This window comes from Bidens hawaiensis, unplaced genomic scaffold, assembly GCF_021521415.1.
Source record: "Bidens hawaiensis isolate Kalapana, Puna unplaced genomic scaffold, B.hawaiensis_p1.1 tig00064834_1, whole genome shotgun sequence".
Classification (NCBI taxonomy): domain Eukaryota; kingdom Viridiplantae; phylum Streptophyta; class Magnoliopsida; order Asterales; family Asteraceae; genus Bidens; species Bidens hawaiensis.
In genome coordinates, this window is record NW_027506563.1 from 339 (window position 1) to 19,348 (window position 19,010).

At 37.1% G+C, this 19,010-nt stretch overlaps 1 non-coding gene and 1 pseudogene across 2 annotated transcripts; both read right to left on the minus strand.

The window, feature by feature from the left end:
* Nucleotides 1-916: 916 nt before the first annotated feature.
* On the minus strand, nucleotides 917-989 carry TRNAK-CUU (transfer RNA lysine (anticodon CUU)). Its single transcript has one exon. It is a non-coding gene; the product is annotated as a tRNA-Lys (tRNA).
* Nucleotides 990-7,794: 6,805 nt separating this feature from the next.
* Nucleotides 7,795-9,644, minus strand: LOC143618188 (F-box protein At1g67340 pseudogene; annotated as a pseudogene). Its single transcript, XR_013150968.1, has 3 exons — nucleotides 9,437-9,644; nucleotides 9,193-9,355; nucleotides 7,795-8,463 (listed from the first exon to the last, which is right to left on the minus strand). The product of XR_013150968.1 is annotated as an F-box protein At1g67340 pseudogene (transcript).
* Nucleotides 9,645-19,010: the final 9,366 nt, after the last annotated feature.

Genomic DNA, 19,010 nt, shown 5'->3' on the forward strand with positions numbered 1-19,010 from the left:
AATGAATCAGTCGATCGCCTTCCTGTCCATCGTGTTTGGTCTCACTTAAAAGTTTGATGTAAACTTCCTTTGTTGAGTGTTTGGTAGACTTTTAACTAATCTTTTTATTCCCCAACCTTTACCTAAGAATAAAATTCTCTATGCTCTATTCCTCATAATTCTATAGTCTCTTTGGCGACCGATAAGTCGGACTTAATTTTCATTTCAAAACCTATTTATCCACGCTAAATTGCATGTGACATAAAAATAATATCAATCGTGGCAAATTGTCTTCTATCAATAAAATTTTCGATGTTAAAACAACTTTTTAACCTAGAATGAATGATAAATAAGAGATTAATGTTTGAATGGCATTTTCCCAAATAATAGATAACAAGTATTATATTTTTTTAAACGCACTAATATTATATTGGGTTATTGGATTTTGATCATCTGAACTTTTACTTATTGGTTGGATTTAATCTCAACTAAGATTTGTTTACAAACAGTCCCAACTTTGAACATATTTTTCTACAGCATGTGTTATTCAAATTATGAAACTTAGCTAATTTTGCTTCTCGTGACATGAGTATCTAAATTCTAAATCTTTATTCTTTTCCCATGGTATAAAGACCTGCATTTTATTATATAAATAATAATAATAACAAATAACTCGTTAATATAAGTCTACCAATCTATGACTTAAAAAAACTACCAAGTACCAACATAAGTTACATCATTGTCAAAACCACATCTCACATGACGATAGTTAAAAATGAGAGTAAAAAATGTTACATTTATGTTAAAACGTCATCAACCCTTACGTATTACGATAAGTTAGCCTAATGTGTTGTGTTGGCTAATTTGTTACTATTGATATTCAGATATTGTTGAGAGAAAAGGTTAAAATGGGGATAATGAATAAAAAAAGTAAAAACGCCCACCGTGGGGCTCGAACCCACGACCACAAGGTTAAGAGCCTTGCGCTCTACCAACTGAGCTAGACGGGCAACTTGATATATGTTCAATCATGTGATATTTGTAGCTAGCCAAAGGTTTCGTTTATTTCTTGTACAGATATAGTATGTTGTTATGATGCGAATACTTTTATATGAGAGTTTTGGAGTATTTATTTTCTTCTCATCTTTATGCTCTCTGCAACTCAGCTTGACTCTCTCTCATGCCTTTGTCGTAATGTTAAAGGACTTTTCTAGCGTATCCTCTTAGATTGCAGTATTAATATATGTGACCATATGTTTGAAGCATTATATATTTTTGGTAACGCTATCATATCGAATAAACCTATGTACAACTTGACCCTTTTACTCACATAATAAATTTTTAGTAGATCATATTAAACATTTATGTTTTCACCTTTTAAACAGTATTGTATAATAGTACCCATGGTTGATCCATTTCAAGCAAATTTACATCACCTATTTTGTCCCCAAAGATTGTGTCATGGAGTTGGAGGCATATAACAAAGCCTTCACATTGACATCACGAATTCGATGTAACATAATCATACTTAGGCTGAGGGGTGTGGGGGGGCGCGAGAGGGGGCGTGAGTGGGGGCGCCAGCCAATAATATTGTGACGTGTGGCAGAGAGAGAAACTTGATAAGATGGGTGTTGGTAGTGGTGATAGCGCCCCGGGCCATGGTGTGGAGGGGCGCGAGAGGGGGCGCGAGCGGTTTATTTTTTTATTTTTTTATAAATGTATTAAAAAAGCGTATTATTAAAAAAACAAGAAATTATTTAAAAAAACACACATTAATTAAAAAAACACATTAATATATAAAAAAAATTAAAGTACTAAAGAAAAACATTATTCTTATTATTCGGCTTCGTCTTCTTCGATCAACCTCTTCCGGATACGTTCCTTTTGTTTTTCCATCAGCATTTGGTCGACCGGATTTAGGTGGCTGAAGTCTCTTGCAAGGAAGTCCAAATCTCTCATTTTTTTTTTTCCTTTTTGTCAATAGAGACCACCTCCATGGTTTTGTTGAATTTATTGAGGGATTCAACAAGATCGTTGATGTTTACGGCTTCCCCCTCAGCCGGTTTTTTCCCCCTGGCGTCCCTTCCCAATGGCCGCCTCCTCGGCGGTGAAGACGTTTCCTCCCCCGCAACGTTTAGGTCGAATCCAACCCGGCAATCCGACCCGGCGGAAGTGCTGTACGCTCCAGACGAACTAGTTTTAGTCCGTTTCGGCCCTACTTCCGCATCAAGGTCCGGCGCCACCAGCTCAACCCACTTGGAACACCTTCTCAACCTCTCCCACACCTTTACATCGTCCCACGTCTTCACCGTCCCATACCTCCGCAGGCACTCCTGCCTCCACTCTTCGACAGTGAAATTATAAACCGCCAAATCGTCACTGCCACTTGGTCTCATACGACCGGCGTTCCTGTTGAACAGATTAGTAAACAAGCCGACAAATTTTCTGATTTCGGTCCACCGACCCGAAATCATATCGGCGTTCCGCTCTGTACTCCCAACGAGCGAATAGGTCCGGTGCCGACCATAAATCGTCGTAACTGTAATCTGATTCTAGGTTTGGGTACCAATTTCCAGCCATGTTTTTAAAAAAAGGTTTGGAAGATGGGGTGATTTTGGGTTTTGGGTGTGGTATGTGATATTGGTATGTGATATTGGTATGTGATATTGGTGTTGGTTTGGGTTTGATATAGGTTAATAGAGAGAAAAGATTGTATGTTATATTGTTGTGGGTTTGTGTTGGATATAGGTGAAATATATAGAGAAATTTGTATGGAAAAAAATTTATTTTTTTAATAAAAAACGAGCCCAAACGGCTATATTCACGCAAACCAAGAAACCTTCACGCCATTCTCAGCCGCTAGCCCATCCGCGCCTGCCTCTTTTTCCGCGCTCGCGCCCCTCTCGCGCCTCGGTGGTGTGGTGCTCGCGCCCCGGGGCGCGAACGGCTGTCCTGTTGCGCCCTTTCTCGCGCTCCACACCCCTCAGCCTTAGTATTAACAAGGCTGCAATGAGCAAAGTAAGATCGATCAATTATATGTGTTAGAGTAAAAGTTAGTTAAGTAAGATCAATGCTGTATAGTTTTCAATTAGTAAGATCACAAACTATCAACATTTTGTCTTTTATTTTTATAGATCTTTGTTAGGTCTTGTAAAACAGTGGGCTTTGCTTTAGTAACTAAAACTGACTTTGTCATATTGATAATGTTATAATCTAGGACCGAGTCGACAGGCTCACATGTGTTTTTTGTATCTTAATCACAAATTTGGATTATTTATGTTTCACCATACACTGGTTTCATCTTGTTTGTATCTCTTTCATATATGTAGGTACATTATTGACTAGTCAACTTCATAAGCATGAAAATGAATTTGATGATAAATTCAAGAAAATATTTATCAATCAGACAAGATTTTCTGGTTTGTAGCATAATGCATGATAAGAAACATTTTCTGCAACAGAACACAATGATGTATCTGATTTTTTTGAATGATCTTTTAGCTGTTTAGAAGCATGGTTAAAATGGTGAAAAAATCACATTAAATAGCTTCCTTTTGTTTGTCCCTTTTAGCAAATGATCTTGTATCCAGATTTTTAATCTTTTATAATATGAAAAACAATAATAACTACCAAATTTATTACATAGTTAGTTTAGGATATTTATATATTCCTAGCTTGCTGATTTTGGTCTTCTTAATAAGGTTAGTACTTGTTACATCATAGAAATCTATATATGCCTTTTATTAGGTACCATAAGTGATGGAATTTTGACAATATTATTCGGTACCACATGCTGGATATGGCAGTCTTTTTTCATTCATTTGGAAGATCATTAGTTCATTGCATCTGTAAGTTTCATCAACATAATTGAGTTTAGTTCATTTATGCTTAACGCTAGATTATTAGACTGTGTAGTGGGGTGCTACAAATTGGAGGCGATTTTTGACACGTGGCGCCACGTTAGCAAAGGGACAATTTTTATTTTAGGGGTGTAATGGTGTTGTAGCCCCATCACATCATATTATATATATATAATATATATATATAGGGTAAGGTTAAAAATGAAAACCCATTTGAGTTGTGAAAACCCGTGAAAATCCTATGTAACATCGTTTTTTTTTGTTACATGTAATATATGTTGTAACATTTAATACAAAACATCGAAACATCAAAAAAAATGTTTTGCTATTTTTTAACATTTTTTACTAATTTTTATATATGTTTTCAGGAGAGAGAAAAAGTTATATTTATATTTACATTTTTTATTCACTTTAATTGTGGACCACAAGATTTAAACATTAATTAAAAACATGTGGTTGAGAATGAGTTTCTAGAGTTTTCACAACTCAAGTGGGTTTTTATTTTATACTTAGCTTATATATATATATATATATATATATATGTATGTATGTATGTATGTGTGTTATACACATACTAATGTAATAATATTATCTCATAAAACACACCCGTCGACAAATATATGCCCCCCCCCACTTATCGTCTGGGGACGGTGCTCTCGTCCAAATTCGCCCCTTGTTGACCCTATTTGCCGCCCACAACACTTGGCCTTAGAGAGGGTAATTCAGACCATTTCAAAATAAAAATCTGGTTCAAATGATCCAAAGGATATCTGTTTTTGCCTTTGGCCGACCCGTCTAACCAACCTCACCGGTTTGGTTTGTAATGATTTTCGAAATCTTAGTTAGAAGTTCAGTTTAGAATATTTATCAAACGCGGTCAAAAGAAATAAGGATAGTTCAGGATTTATTCAAATATGCATTCAAACTACTTGGGTGTGTGTGGTGCCATTACACTATGCTTTAGCGAATCCCATACCCAAAGCACTATGCTTGGTGGTGCCATTACATTCTGAACCCCATACTGAATGAACATAGAATATGTACACCTTTTGAATAGAGTGGGGTTGTTGGACCATGGCCTTACTTTTCTTATATCATGTTCACAATTATTGTTTTGAAATTAATTAAACTCAAAAGAACATGAAAAAAAAAGTTAGGGATCATACATTTTTACTAGGCAATTTTTTTTGTTTTTTTCTTTGTTCAGCATTATACAATATTACAATCTGGTCTTTGTTTTAAGTATATTTAAAGAAAAAAATATTGTCGCTAAGGCCTATATTCTATTTATCAGTTCTAATTCAAAAATTTCCCTCAATTGAGGGCTTCTAGCATATTTTTTGATAGTGGATCACTATAACTGACTCCATTGAGTTCATCACCGTAGAACTCAACAATTACACCAACTTGTTCGACACTATACTTAGATTCTGCCATTCGAAATGAAACATTGGCTCTAACAATCCCGTCTCCGTCCACCAAAATGACCGGAAATGTTTAAAAAAAAGGTAGCCATACAACGTACAAAAAGTTCACGGCCTTCTTTATCTCTAAAGATAAATCTTTTGTAGAGTAACTTATTATATGTTTTAGAATTTACTTTCTTATAGATATAACTAGTTTATGTTTAAAGGTATTGATTTTTATAAGAGAGTGTTCGAAGTGTTTTGTCTAAGTTGAATTGTAGTGTGTAGATCTAAAAAGAAGCGTAACCAGAAACTTTTAGAGAGATAGATTAAGAGTGAGGTATCAGAAATCAAGATAGCGCTGTAAAACAAGTGAGAGAATAGAATATAGGAAGTCGTCGACTCGGGATTTAGAGGAAAAAGTATTAAGCTTTTTTTGTGTTTAAATTATAATTAGAAATGCAATTGATACAAAGATATCGGTCAACTACACGAAATTGGTAGGTTATTGTTGATACATAAGTTGTGTCATTTTACATTCACTTGACTTTACTGAAACGAAATCATATGGAAATTTGAGATTCGGTGAATGTATTACATTTATTTTGGTTTTGTTTAGAATTACCTTCTTTATAAGAAAAGAGCATTATGAATTACTTTTTAAAAAAGGTAGAATTGAGATGGGGAAAATGATAAATAAATGGCATAGGATGCCTTTTGATGTGTGCTAAGTTTAATGCTTTTGCCCTTTTTCACTAGAACCAACTACCGAAAAAGAAAAGAGAAGGATTGTGAATTTAAAAACCTAGTGCAATTACTATGGTTTTTTTATGAATGTTTTATTTTTATTTTACTGACTTAAGATCACCAAATCTTAATGTGATTTGTAAATGAATGACTATGAAATTAGTAGGCATGAGTTTAACAAACTTTAGAGACAAAGATTAAAAATCATCAAATGATAAGCAACTCTTTCACTTTACCTTTCTTGAAAATAATAGGAGGAAGCCAAGAGATTGGCATCATTACTTATGTTGTGTATGTATCATGTCCCTTTCAAGTGAATGAAAGTTCAAGTACTGTGGTAGATGTTGGTAGATTTATGAAGTAAGATTAGAGAATTTGTGAGTTATCCGTTGTAAAAAAACGTATTAATAAACAACAAACACTATAAATAAATATGTTATTTTTTTAATAATTTAAAATCACATTGTTATGTCAGTGTATGTTTATATCATGATATTTCGACTTGATTATGAAAGTCACATTGTCATGAGTGTTGCCATAGATGCATCAGTTATCCTATGCACACATTAGGTGACGTTATTTGTATTATTAGGCCTTATGTTAGTTGTCATTGCAATTAATTTTGTGTCGGTGCTCCACATCATATGAGTTGCATAATTTGATGACACCTACTCACAAGTCTTATAAAACATAAAACATGGTGACACGTATGACTCACTGGTCACTAGTACGTCTATATAAGCATATTTGAGATTGAGTTTGGAAAATGATTATTAGCTTATTGGTGTTTTCAAAAAACTAATAAATTAAAATGTGTTTGGTAATCGTTAAAATCTTTCTTAATTTAGCCTTTTGAAAGTGATAAAAGACATTTTTAATCCTGTCTTTTTGAAAAAATTAATAAGTCGATAATCATTTTTCAAACTCGATCCCAAACATGCTCTTTATGCGCCATGTATAACCATTTTTCTATGTCATACAACATATATGACTATGTCCAGTACAACATGTTGGCGTCTGTATAATATTGGTGTCAGTGTTATCTCTTTTGACACGACATTTTCTTTAAATTTGGTATAACATCATACTTATATAATAAAAAAATCATAATATTAATACACTCATCTTTAAACATGCATTCGAATATTAGAGTTTCTCATATATTCTCAAGTTATTAACTGTATTAAATATAGAACATATAAACATCAAATTTTAAGTATTTAAATAAATATTGAGTAAATTACTATTTAATTCCCTGTGGTTTTAAGGCGGAGGCACAATGAGTCCCCAAAAAAATTTTTGAACTGGTTGAGTCCCCGTGGTTTCAGAAACAAATCATTTGAGCCCCTGCCTTTACTTAACTTTCCGGGTAAAACTTTTATTTTACTGAAACCACATGGACTCAAATTGTCTGTTTCTGAAACCACATGGACTCAAATTGTTCGTTTATGAAACCACAGGAACTCAACTAGTTCAAAAAAAATTTCGAGGACTCATTGTGTCTACGGCCTAAAACCAAAGGGATGCAAACAGTAATTTTCTATACTTTTTATTTGTTAGATAGATATAATATTATTCACATTGCTATAAAATTTTTCCTAAAATAACCATGTCATAAATTGAGTAGTTATAATTGTTCCTGGTATCAAACGATTAAGAATCTAAATAAAAGTGAGTCAAGTGACCAACAAAAGGAAGCCATATATAGAATCCAAAATTGCTACCCTTTAACCAAAAGATAAAATATTCTTCCTAAACAGTACTTTTGCGTTGACTTTTTCAACGTTACATCTCCGGCCACGTCACCTCTCACCGGCGTCTATACCGGCAAACCTCACCGCCGGCGTACATATCTTACTATGTCCCATCGTCCAGTCACGCGCCTGACACCCACGCGAGCAGTAGTTCATCACACCACACACCGAACACCGTCGGAACTCATGCACCCTCGTCTCCGGCCGCCCACAGCCTGCGTAGCAACAAACCCGTAACGCTGGGTCTAGTACCCGGGTTCCAAACCACCCTATGAGAAATCGGTTGGATGGGTGATACCTCGGGTTCGGTAAACTGAACCCGAAGTCACTTATCAAACACGTGACGACTGGATTTATATTTTTATTTCTATTTGTATTCGTATTCATATTTGTGTTCGTTCGGTTAGAACAAATGGTTGCCAACTCACGTGTGTTGGCTTCGATTAAAAACCGTTGGCCTTCGGGTATGTTTTTACCGATCCCGTAGCCGTCTTTTAGACAGTGGCCGAGTTCACGTAGCGCGTCAATGTGGCCGAGATACGCCGCACGTGCGCAGAGCGTGACGCCGCCGATTAGGTCTTTCACGTTTTTAGACCCACCGCTGCCGTTGAACTGAATAACTGCTAGTGAGTAGAGTGCCGGCGCGTGAGATCTAATCGCGGCTTTTGCCATTAAGGCAGCTCCGTTTCTCCGGTTTTGGAAACAGTAAAATTGAATCTGTGAATAAGAAAATAAAATAATAAATATATTAATATTTAACAAAAATGGGTAAATATACTATTAACAAAACGTGCAATAAATAAAGGGTCTTACGAGGACATCCAGACACCCCCTTGTACGTCCAGTATAAGTTGTACGTCCCGTATTAGGCTATACGAGGCGTATTGATTGGTTTTTTAATACAAATGTATGGGTGTCCCTAGGATTTCCCTAAATAAATAAGGAAAGATGACCAAAATGGCTACTTTGACTTTGACCAATCACATTACTAAACTAACCCCATAATTTTACAAATACCTAAAATACCCTTTCAAGAAAGGTTAGACTGACTGTTTAGTTATGTCGTCAGCCGGTTTATGGAGCAAATAAAATCTTGACATGGGTACTCAAAATAATAAGATCCGCCATCCTACTAATCTACTATGCCGGCTGACTAATTTATTTTGTCGACAAGCCTCACATGAGGTAAAAAAAGTCGGATACACAAATTGGTTTAAAAAAAACAACAACAATAATAATAATAATAATAATAATTGAAGAAGTTTAGAGGAAAACTTTGTGTATAAAAAAATTCATAAACCGAGGTGTCGGTCAAAAAAAAAGGTAAATTTATACTATATTTAAAAATTTTCGAAAAAAAACCTATAAATTTCCTATGTCCGGGCCCACAATACAAGCTTCACCTTGAGAGTACTATAAATAAAATAAAATACTTGGTTTACTTACCATGCCTAGTATGTAAGAAGCTTCAACGTTTCCGGCATCGGAGCACCGTTGAAGAAACCGGTGAGCACATTCCGACCACTTCTCAGCTTTCACGGCCAACGTTTCCGGTGAAGCTTTTGACAACACAAGCGGGTTAAGCCCTAACCCGTTAAACCTTTTGCATCTGTTTCACACAATCAATTACAAATATCAGAATCTATTCAGTTATCAGTTTACCACTTCCGGTTATATTCCGGTTACTTACGTTACTAAAGAGGCTATGAAATCCGCCGGAGAATCGGCTGTGGAGGATAATCTTGCAAGGATTAGTAAAACGATGTCGTCCGGGAGTACATTGAAGAAGTTAAAGCGAGTGGATGGCGTTTTGAATCTTTTCCGGCTGGTTGTTGCCGGAGCTCCGGTCACCGGATATAAATTACCGCGGCGTGTTCTCATTAGTGAAAATGTGAAATAATAATAAAGGTGACAGTGTGAGCATTGACGAGTGGACTTCATGGGCTTATATAATGGGTAGTTGGGAATTACGATAATGTCCTTGTCTTAATTATCTTTTGTTTTGTGGGGTCACGTTAAATATTGGTGTACGTTTTGTTTTCAATTGTGTGTGTTATTATTGGGTCGTTTTAATTTTGTCTATTTAATAGTTATGACTTATGACTTGACTGTGATTAAGTCGATGTTAATTTATTTTCTTGTTTTGAAATTTGAAAAGCTTAATTTAAAGGAAAAAAGAAGAAGAAAATTTGGATGATAAGGTCAATTTTATTAATAAATTTAAAAAGCTAACAAGAAACTAGAGGTACAAAATGAAATAGTTAAAAGTCAAAACAAAATGTTAAAAGTACATCAATTCTTTCAATCTATGGAAGCCGGTTTTGGAGAAATTTAATGGCAAGCTTTTATCGTTATCAAAGTCTGCTATAAATTGCACGCTTTTCTATGATGAAAAGTTTATATAAAAGATAAATTAATATCAGATATTATTTGGTTAAAGGTATTTGGTGGTGTAATATAGTGCTAGTTTGACTCATGTGTGAAGTAATCCCAAATGACCTCCTCTCTCGATAAAAAAAGGGGGTGGGGGGGGGGGGGGATAAGAAATCATATATATTTTATAATTAAAGTTATCTTAAAACAAAAAGATATACAATAACTTTTGGCGTAATGAAAAGAATGTTGTATATGAGTTATTTTTATTAAATTTTAAGTGGGTCTTTTTTTTTCACTTAAGGGCGAGGAGGTTTTAACGATTTCCTGGGACGTTTCTTATATAATAGATGATTTATTACCTTAATGCCGGAGATTCCAATCCAGGTGTAATTTTTTTTTTTGTAACGACCAATTAAGTAACACCGGGTACTCCGTACGCGATCCCCAATGACTAAAGGTAGCCCAAGCCGGCCACGAGTCCGGACGGACGGAGCCCCTAGCGGTCCATCTATTGAGGGATTCCTCGGATAAAACCCGACTCCCACGCCCGCCAAACGGCACGACAGCGAGGAGCCGGTAAAACCGGGTGAGATCAGGACTCGAACCCTGGCAAGACAGGGTCATCCCTCATATCTCCCATATAATTTGGTGATAGTGAGGTTTGAACCCCCTACCTCTCACATGTAAAATTGCTCTATCACTGAACCATATTCAATTTATGTAATCCCGGTGTAAATAGGTTAAGTAGATAATTAACTGTTACAAAAATAATAAAATAACATAAATTAATGTTGCTACTGTTCACATGTTAACCAGCTATAAGGCCGAGGGGTGCGGAGCGCTAGGAGGGGCGCGAGAAGGCGTTCGATAGCGCCCCGGGGCGCGAGAGCCACACCACCGGGGCGCGAGTGGGGCGCGAGAGGGGCGCGAGAGCGGAAAACGAGGCAGGCGCAAGGGAGGTAGCGCTCGTTATGGGCTGTGGGAAAAGGAAAGAGCCGTTGGGAGGCTTAAATAATTATGAAAAAAATATTTTTTTTTTTAATAAAATCATCTATATATATCACAATACATATCAAACACCAACCATTCTCACATATCAAACTCCAACCATTCTCACATACTACAACCAAAACCAATATCACATACCACACACAAAACCCAAAATCACCCTATCTTCGAAACCTTTAAAAATAATGTCGTCGTACTCGTCTGATTCCGACTCCTCAGAAGAGGATGATTTGCTTCTTCAAGTAGGGGGAGTTTTGACCGCAGCCGTGGTCAATCTCTTGCAAAATCAAGCCCATCAACCCCGACTCCCGAGGGTTAGAGCACCACCTCGTGATCGTGATCGATCGGGTGCTAACGAAACTTTGATGAGGCATTATTTTAGCCCTCAACCGGTATACGCGGAGTCGGATTTTCGAACTCGTTTTCGAATGAGCAGGCAATTGTTCACGCGTATAGCGAGTGATTTAGAGGCACGGTATCCCTTTTTTCAACAAAGGGAGGATGCTAGGGGTCTTCCCGGTTTTACACCTCTTCAAAAATGCACGGCTGCTATCCGTCAATTAGCGTACGGCATCTCGTCGGACGCTTTGGATGAGTATTTACAGATGTCGAAAAGGGTTGCACGTGAATCCCTTCATTTTTTCTGCCAAGGTAAAAAACATTAATTTTACTTTTTACTAAATATTTATTACATTTTCTAATATATATTGTACGTAGGAGTCATATCGACTTACGCTCGGAGATATCTGCGTAAACCTACAACGTATGACATCCAACGCATATATGAGGTGCACGCAGAAAAACATGGTTTTCCTGGGATGCTAGGTAGCATCGATTGTACGCATGTTGGATGGGCTATGTGTCCAACGGCCTGGCGAGGTCAGTTCCACCGTGGTGATCATGAAGGGCCGACCCTCATACTTGAGGCGGCGGTGTCACAGGATCTTTGGTTCTGGCATGCTTTTTTTGGTGTTGCTGGGTCAAATAACGACCTTAATGTTATCGATCAGTCACATTTGATCAACGACCTTATCGACGGGGTTGAACCACCTCAATCTTTTGTTGCAAATGGAGAACTCTTCAAGTACGGGTACTATCTGGTCGATGGTATTTACAACGAATGGGCTGTGTTAGTTCAAGCTTTTACAGATCCAATCGCCGACAAACGGAAGTATTTTACGAAGAAGCAAGAGTCTGCTAGAAAAGATATCGAAAGAGCTTTTGGAGCTATAAAAAAACAATATTATGTTCTGGCGAACCCGATACGTTATTGGACTCGGGAGAGGATAATGGACGTCGTCTACACGTGTCTTATCCTACACAACATGACGTTAGAAGACGAGGGCAAAGCTATATGCCAAAACTACCAAGGTGACATTCCGCCACAACCGTCCACAATCAGTGATCAACAAAAACTTCATAACATAGCAAATATCAAGAGCCGTGAGATACACGGGGAGCTTCGACATGAGTTGGTTGAACATTTGTGGGCGAGGAGACCAGATGATCTTGTATTAGATTAGTGTTATTATTAAATATTATTGTTTGTTTAATTTTTAGTATGTTTTTTTTATTATGAATTTTCAAAAAAATGTGTGTTTTTTTAAATAATTTATTGTTTTTTTAATAATACGTTTTTTTAATACATTTATAAAAAAATAAAAAAATAAACCGCTCGCGCCCCCTCTCGCGCCCCTCCACACCATGCCCCGGGGCGCTATCACCACTACCAACACCCATCTTATCAAGCTTCTCTCTCTGCCACACGTCACAATATTATTGGATGGCGCCCCCACTCGCGCCCCCTCTCGCGCCCCCCACACCCCTCAGCCTAAGTTAATGGTCAAACGGCGTTGACCGGATAAATTGGTCCCTCCCAAAGTTCTCCCCTGTAACTTTTGTCTGCCTGTATTGTACGTACGTACAATTTTCTTCATACAGCCAAAAGACCTACGTGCAGGGTGGTCACATAAGATAATAAAGGAAGTCAAATATGAGTGTTTTTATTTCTTCTTTTCATACTTAATTTTTTTGTTTGTGGTATCGGTAATTTTAGGCAAATCGAATTTTAATAATGTTAACTTAATCAGCTAGTTGATAATAATTCCAACATATAAGGTAGCTGTCACCGGTTCCAACTTTTACATTATTTGTTTTTATTGGACCTTTGTTAAAAAAAATTTAACGGCGTTAAGTTTTTTTTTTCAAATTTCAAATTGATATTTTAGTGCTTTTGGTCGAAATAAGAATACGAATCGATTGATGTAAAACTTAACTCGAAACAGTGCTCCAAACAGCTTGATTTTTGTTAATTAAAAGTTTAAACACCGGAATTGAAGCATCCATTAGTCGTTTGTATCCTCATTCTGATCAAAAGTCCTAAAATAGCAGTTTGAAATTTGGAAAAAACTTAACTTCGTCAATTTTTTTTAACGGAGGTCCAATGAAAACAAATGGTGTGAAAGTTGGGACCATTGACAAACTACTTTCTAAGTTGTGATTCTTAAAAATCCAATTTGTCGTAATTTTATTGGTTCATTAGTTTGATCGTATATTATAAAATTAAATAAAAATAATATATTACTTCTTTTTACATGCATTTTAAAAGGTTAATGAAGAGGTAGGTCCCAGCAGAGCCCAGTTGGACCCGCAAGACTCACCTTGAAGAGGGACGTCTGCGCAAAGACCAACTGGTTCCGCAGGACCCACCATGCTCAGAGAGATGAAGACCTTACGCGCATACGCCATCTGTTCCCGCAGGAAAAGCCTCCCAATGGTTAAGTACCCCGCCTGTTCCCGCAGCTGCGGATACAAGCCATCAGCGGAGGCTACCCGCACTAATAGCAAGGCTACACGCACAAGGCACTAACTCTCAATAATTCAGTAATGTCACCTAAAGAAGGAATGAGCAAGCCGGGAATACTCCCGCCCAAATGAGTCAGTCCGTATGCTTCTGGAGGATCTTTTGTACTATACCTGCCAAGGTATGGACAAAATAGACAAGATCTGACCAAAGCAGCGACAGCTCACTGACAACAGTACGACGATGAGCACGCTCTAGTACTTAATGTCACTATCAGCCGCTGCCTACTCACCAACCCTTGTCGTGGCACGTACATAGCCTGCAGTTGGTGGAAAAGGAATAGTACACAGCCGGCTATGTCACTATCAGCCGCTGCCTACCCACCAACCACCAGCATGGCACGTGCGTAGCCCACAGTTGGTATAAAAGGAATATTATACAGCTGGCTATACCTGCTTGAAAACCTACCTTCGGCTATAAATACTCCAACACCTTGGAACGGTAGGATCATCTTATATCATATATCTTATACCATCATATATCTGCTATAGCTATTTATCTTAATATACACTTATATTCAGAGCAATCTAGTCTGATTCTCACGCCGGAGGGTGGTCACAAGGAGGTACCCCCCCTTCTTAGTGACGAGCTCACGGTGTCTGTTTTGCAGGTCATCAGAAGAATAACCATCTTTGCCGGACCTAATCATCGTGGGAAACATCTACTTAACCCCCAGATTATCCGTAATCTGCCGGGGTCACTTAGTGTTTCTTCAGTTAACAAAAAAATATAAATAAAAGAAAAGATCGGCAAGAAGCTAAAACCCAAAAGAAAAAATCAATATAAATTACATGTGATCATATTAACACCAAAAAGACGGGACAACCCTCTCACAATGAGCTCTATTTTGAATACAAAAATAAGATATCCCCTTTAGTGGTTTTCTTTTGAAAAATCTTATCATTCATTACCCTCTAATTACACCAAAGTCGCCCTTCAATTACACTAAAGTCATCAAGAAATTAGCATGAATAGTCGATTGATTCATGGCGGCAACTGTAGACACCAAGAAAGGAAACTTGAACCAACATTGTAGTTAACATTATCATGCTATATTAAAGACCTTCATATCATCTATACAGACATCGAAAAAATTACTTTTACTATAGGTCCTAGCAGAGCCCAGTTGGACCCGCAAGACTCACCTTGAAGAGAGACGTCTGCGCAGAAACTAACTGGATCCGCAGGACCCACCATGCTCAGAGACGTGACGTCCTTACGCGCAGTACGCAAGCTGTTCCCGCAGGAAATGCCTCCCAATGGTGAAGGACTCCGCCTGTTCCCGCAGCGGCGGATACAAGCCATCAGGGAAGGCCACCCGCGCAGCAAGGCTACACGCACAAGGCACTTAGCTCTCATTCAGTGTCACCTGAAGGAATGAGCAAAGCCGGGAACAATCCCGCCCAAAGGCGGGAGGGGGAATACTCCCGCCCAACTAAGCCAGTCCGTACGATACGGGAAGATCTTCTGTACTGTACCTGACGAGGTATGGGCAAAAGATCTGACCAAAGATACGACAGCTTATTGACAACAGTATGGCGAGCAGCATGCTCTTGTACTGTATGTCACTATTAGCCGCTGCCTACTCACCAACTCCTGTCATACCACGTGCATAGCCGGCAGTTGGTGGAAAAGGAATAGTACACAGCAGGCCTGGTCACTGTCAGCCGCTGCCTACCCACCAACTACCAGCAGGGCACGTGCGTAGGCCACAGTTGGTGGAGCAGGAACACTATTCAGCCGGCCACACCTCCTTGGAAACCTACCTTCGGCTATAAATACCCCAAATGGTATGATCATATTATCATCATATTATACCTGATATCTGCTCTAGCAATCTCTTAATATACATTTATATTTAAAGAGCAATCTAGTCTGATTCTCACGCCGGAGGGTGGTCACAAGGAGGAACCCCCCCTTCTCAGTGACAAGCTCACGGTGTCTGTTTTGCAGGTTATCAGAAGAACCATCTTTTCTGGGTCTAACCCCTAGTGGGAAACATCTATCTAACCCCCAGGTTACCCGTAATCTGCCCGGGGTCCGGTTAGTGTTTCTTCAGTAGTTAACATTATCATGCTATATTAAAGACCTTCATATCATCTACACAGACATCGAAAAAATTACTTTTACTATAGTTTACTTTAAAACCCGATGCAAGATAAAAACATCTAAGGATCTGTGCCAAATTTTTACTAGAGAAAAAATAAAATATAAGAAAATTTTAGTTTTAATTTGTTTTGTTTTGAACATTAATATTTTTACTAGATACTTATTTAGTAAAAATTTTGCAAAAAAATAGTCCACGTCACTATTTTGTCACATCATTGTCCACATCATAAAAGGCTAAAGAGTGTATACTCCGTTAGTAAAAGGTTCGGTAAAGGAAAATAAGTTGAAAGTTGCGACTGTCGTGGTACATTTCTTAAGTCGAGCTTAACACCAGCCAATGAATTGAAGTTGAGATTTTTAAAATCCAGTATCCTTGTTAAGTAAAAGAAGGGTATATATTAATGCGACGTATTTTGTTAAAGGAAAAACTAGTTGAAAATGCGTAAAAGTTATAAGATGTCAAATATCTTCAATAGAAGTGATTTAATTTATTAAAAAAAAATAACATAATGAGAATATCCAACATGTTTGGTCTCATATTGCAAAAAGAAGGCTGTTGTAAAGATTTGGTAGTTTAGCAAGCAATGTACATCCATCATTATCAATTATTATTATTCAGTTTATAATTTAATACAAAACAATCATGATTAAGAAAACCTTAAAACCAACATCGTGATGTGAGGTAGTTATCCAGCTTACCAATGACTTTAACATTAAGTTACAACATTCAAAATCTAGACTATAGAAAATTTATGTTTCTTACCTAAAACATATATATTTTCATAAGTTTTATCGAATATATTCGATGTTTTGGTAAAATTTATACAGTATTTTTTGAGTTATGATGATTTAATGTTGTTTGGAAAAACGTATTTGATGTATAGTTCATGCTTGATCGATCGAATCTTTATCAAGTCCGATTTCGAATATTAACTCGATGTTTAATAAACTGAGTTTATTTTTATTATATTGAAACTAGAAATTTTATAGCGTACGTAACTTTAAAACGTTAGATAACAATTATGCATGTACTGATGAGATAAGAGGCACAATAATCATACATTTAACTTTACTCCCCCATCCGCTCTATCATGTTAAAGTCGTTTTACTCAATTAACCCCTCACGTATCACCATTGTGCTCGGTTATTATCGGCAAAATGTTTGTATTCATACTTATTATGAATTAGTGATTAAATGTGTAACGAGTCTTTAGAATCACAAGATTAGTTCATGTGTTTTTGTTTGTTTGTAAGATGAATCATGTGAGTGATATTATGCAATGATTTCAACTTATTTGAAGGTTAGAGAATGCCAAGTGTTGTGTCATAGTTGTAGGTGTTCACGGCACCTAGTACCGGAAAAAATGGGGCCTTCTCTTACAATCCGGTGCTCGTTTACAACGGGTTAAGTTTTCTTGCCCTTTGGTTGTAAGCGTCTTAGTTATTCCTTGCATTATACATGTATAATTTGGTGTGCGTGCTTCTAGTTTCCTTTTAAGCATTACATAATATGAATTACATCAAAATACAATTTTCAAACATCATGATCAATAGAAATGCTATGTATTTAGGGGTGTTTGAGATTACGTTTTGGGAATAATTATCTTATTATAATGTTGGTGTTTACAGAAACGCAAATAATTAGATTATATGTAGTGAAGGCTATAAAATATGGAGATTTTTGACACATAGCGCCACGTAAGCAGATGGACTATTTTTATTTTAGGGATGTAATGATTTGTAGCTCAAAAATCGCCCCCCTCCACTTATTTTATTATTAATTTCATCACACAACTGACGACAAAAGGTGTCCCCCCCCCTCAACTTATAGCCCAAAAATCGCCTAGGGGGCGGTGTTCCACTTAAAAATAGCCCAAAAAACCTTTCTTTTATCGTCCACTACATATAGCCGATACTAGCATTTAGTAATCCACATGAAAATAAAAAATGATGTATGTTTCATGAAAATAATATGAAACTTAAAATCTGTTGTATTTAAATTATGCTTTCATTGAAAATATTTGGGAAATTTATTGCCGGTTACCAACCCGATAACTGAGAAAGGTGTTTCATGGAAAGCAAAGGTAGTAATGATTATATCACGTTTCTAATGTTCAAAAAAGCCAAAATGATACAAGAGATTCCATGTTTGCTTATTAACCAAGATACCTATGATTCAAATCATGCATTTTTCTCACACTTTTACACTATTATTAAGCTTGTGTCATGGTAGAGTGTAGGGGGTGTGGAGCCTTGCCACGTTGGCAAGCTAGGCACGAAAGACTGCAACGCCTGGGCGCGGAGGGGTGTATAGGGGTTGAGCGCACGGAGCATCCTGCTGGCATGGGATGGAATTTGTTTTTATTTATTTTTAATTAATAGTTAACATAAAAATCAATCTTTTAACATTAATTTTTTTATTACTCACCTCACCGCATTTCATATTCGTGTACACACGTCTTAGTGAAAGGTGAAATGGGAAACCTCTATTGCGTATTTGACACCCCCCCCCCCTTTTTTTCATATGTCACATTCACTATAAACTAGCCTAGATTGACTACATTATTATTGCCACATCTTTATACTTGACTATTGTGATATCTGCTAATCAAGAGCTAGTAAGAAGAATGTAATTTTGTTAAATAAAAAAAACCGGAAAAAACCTTGACAATGATATACAACAACTCATGCATAGTAATGACTTTTTATTTTAGTATGTTGCGGTTATAAGTGGGAGTTGAATTCAACCCACCAAGTATGAGCTTTAAACTGGACAGTAGCTCTACTTTTTTAATTATGTGTCATGAATACCGGTAACTATGGCGTCACACACCCTAGTACTCTTATCGTCTGTTAAGCCACTCACATTACGTAGTTGGTCCATACATTACAAACCAAGCACGAGTAA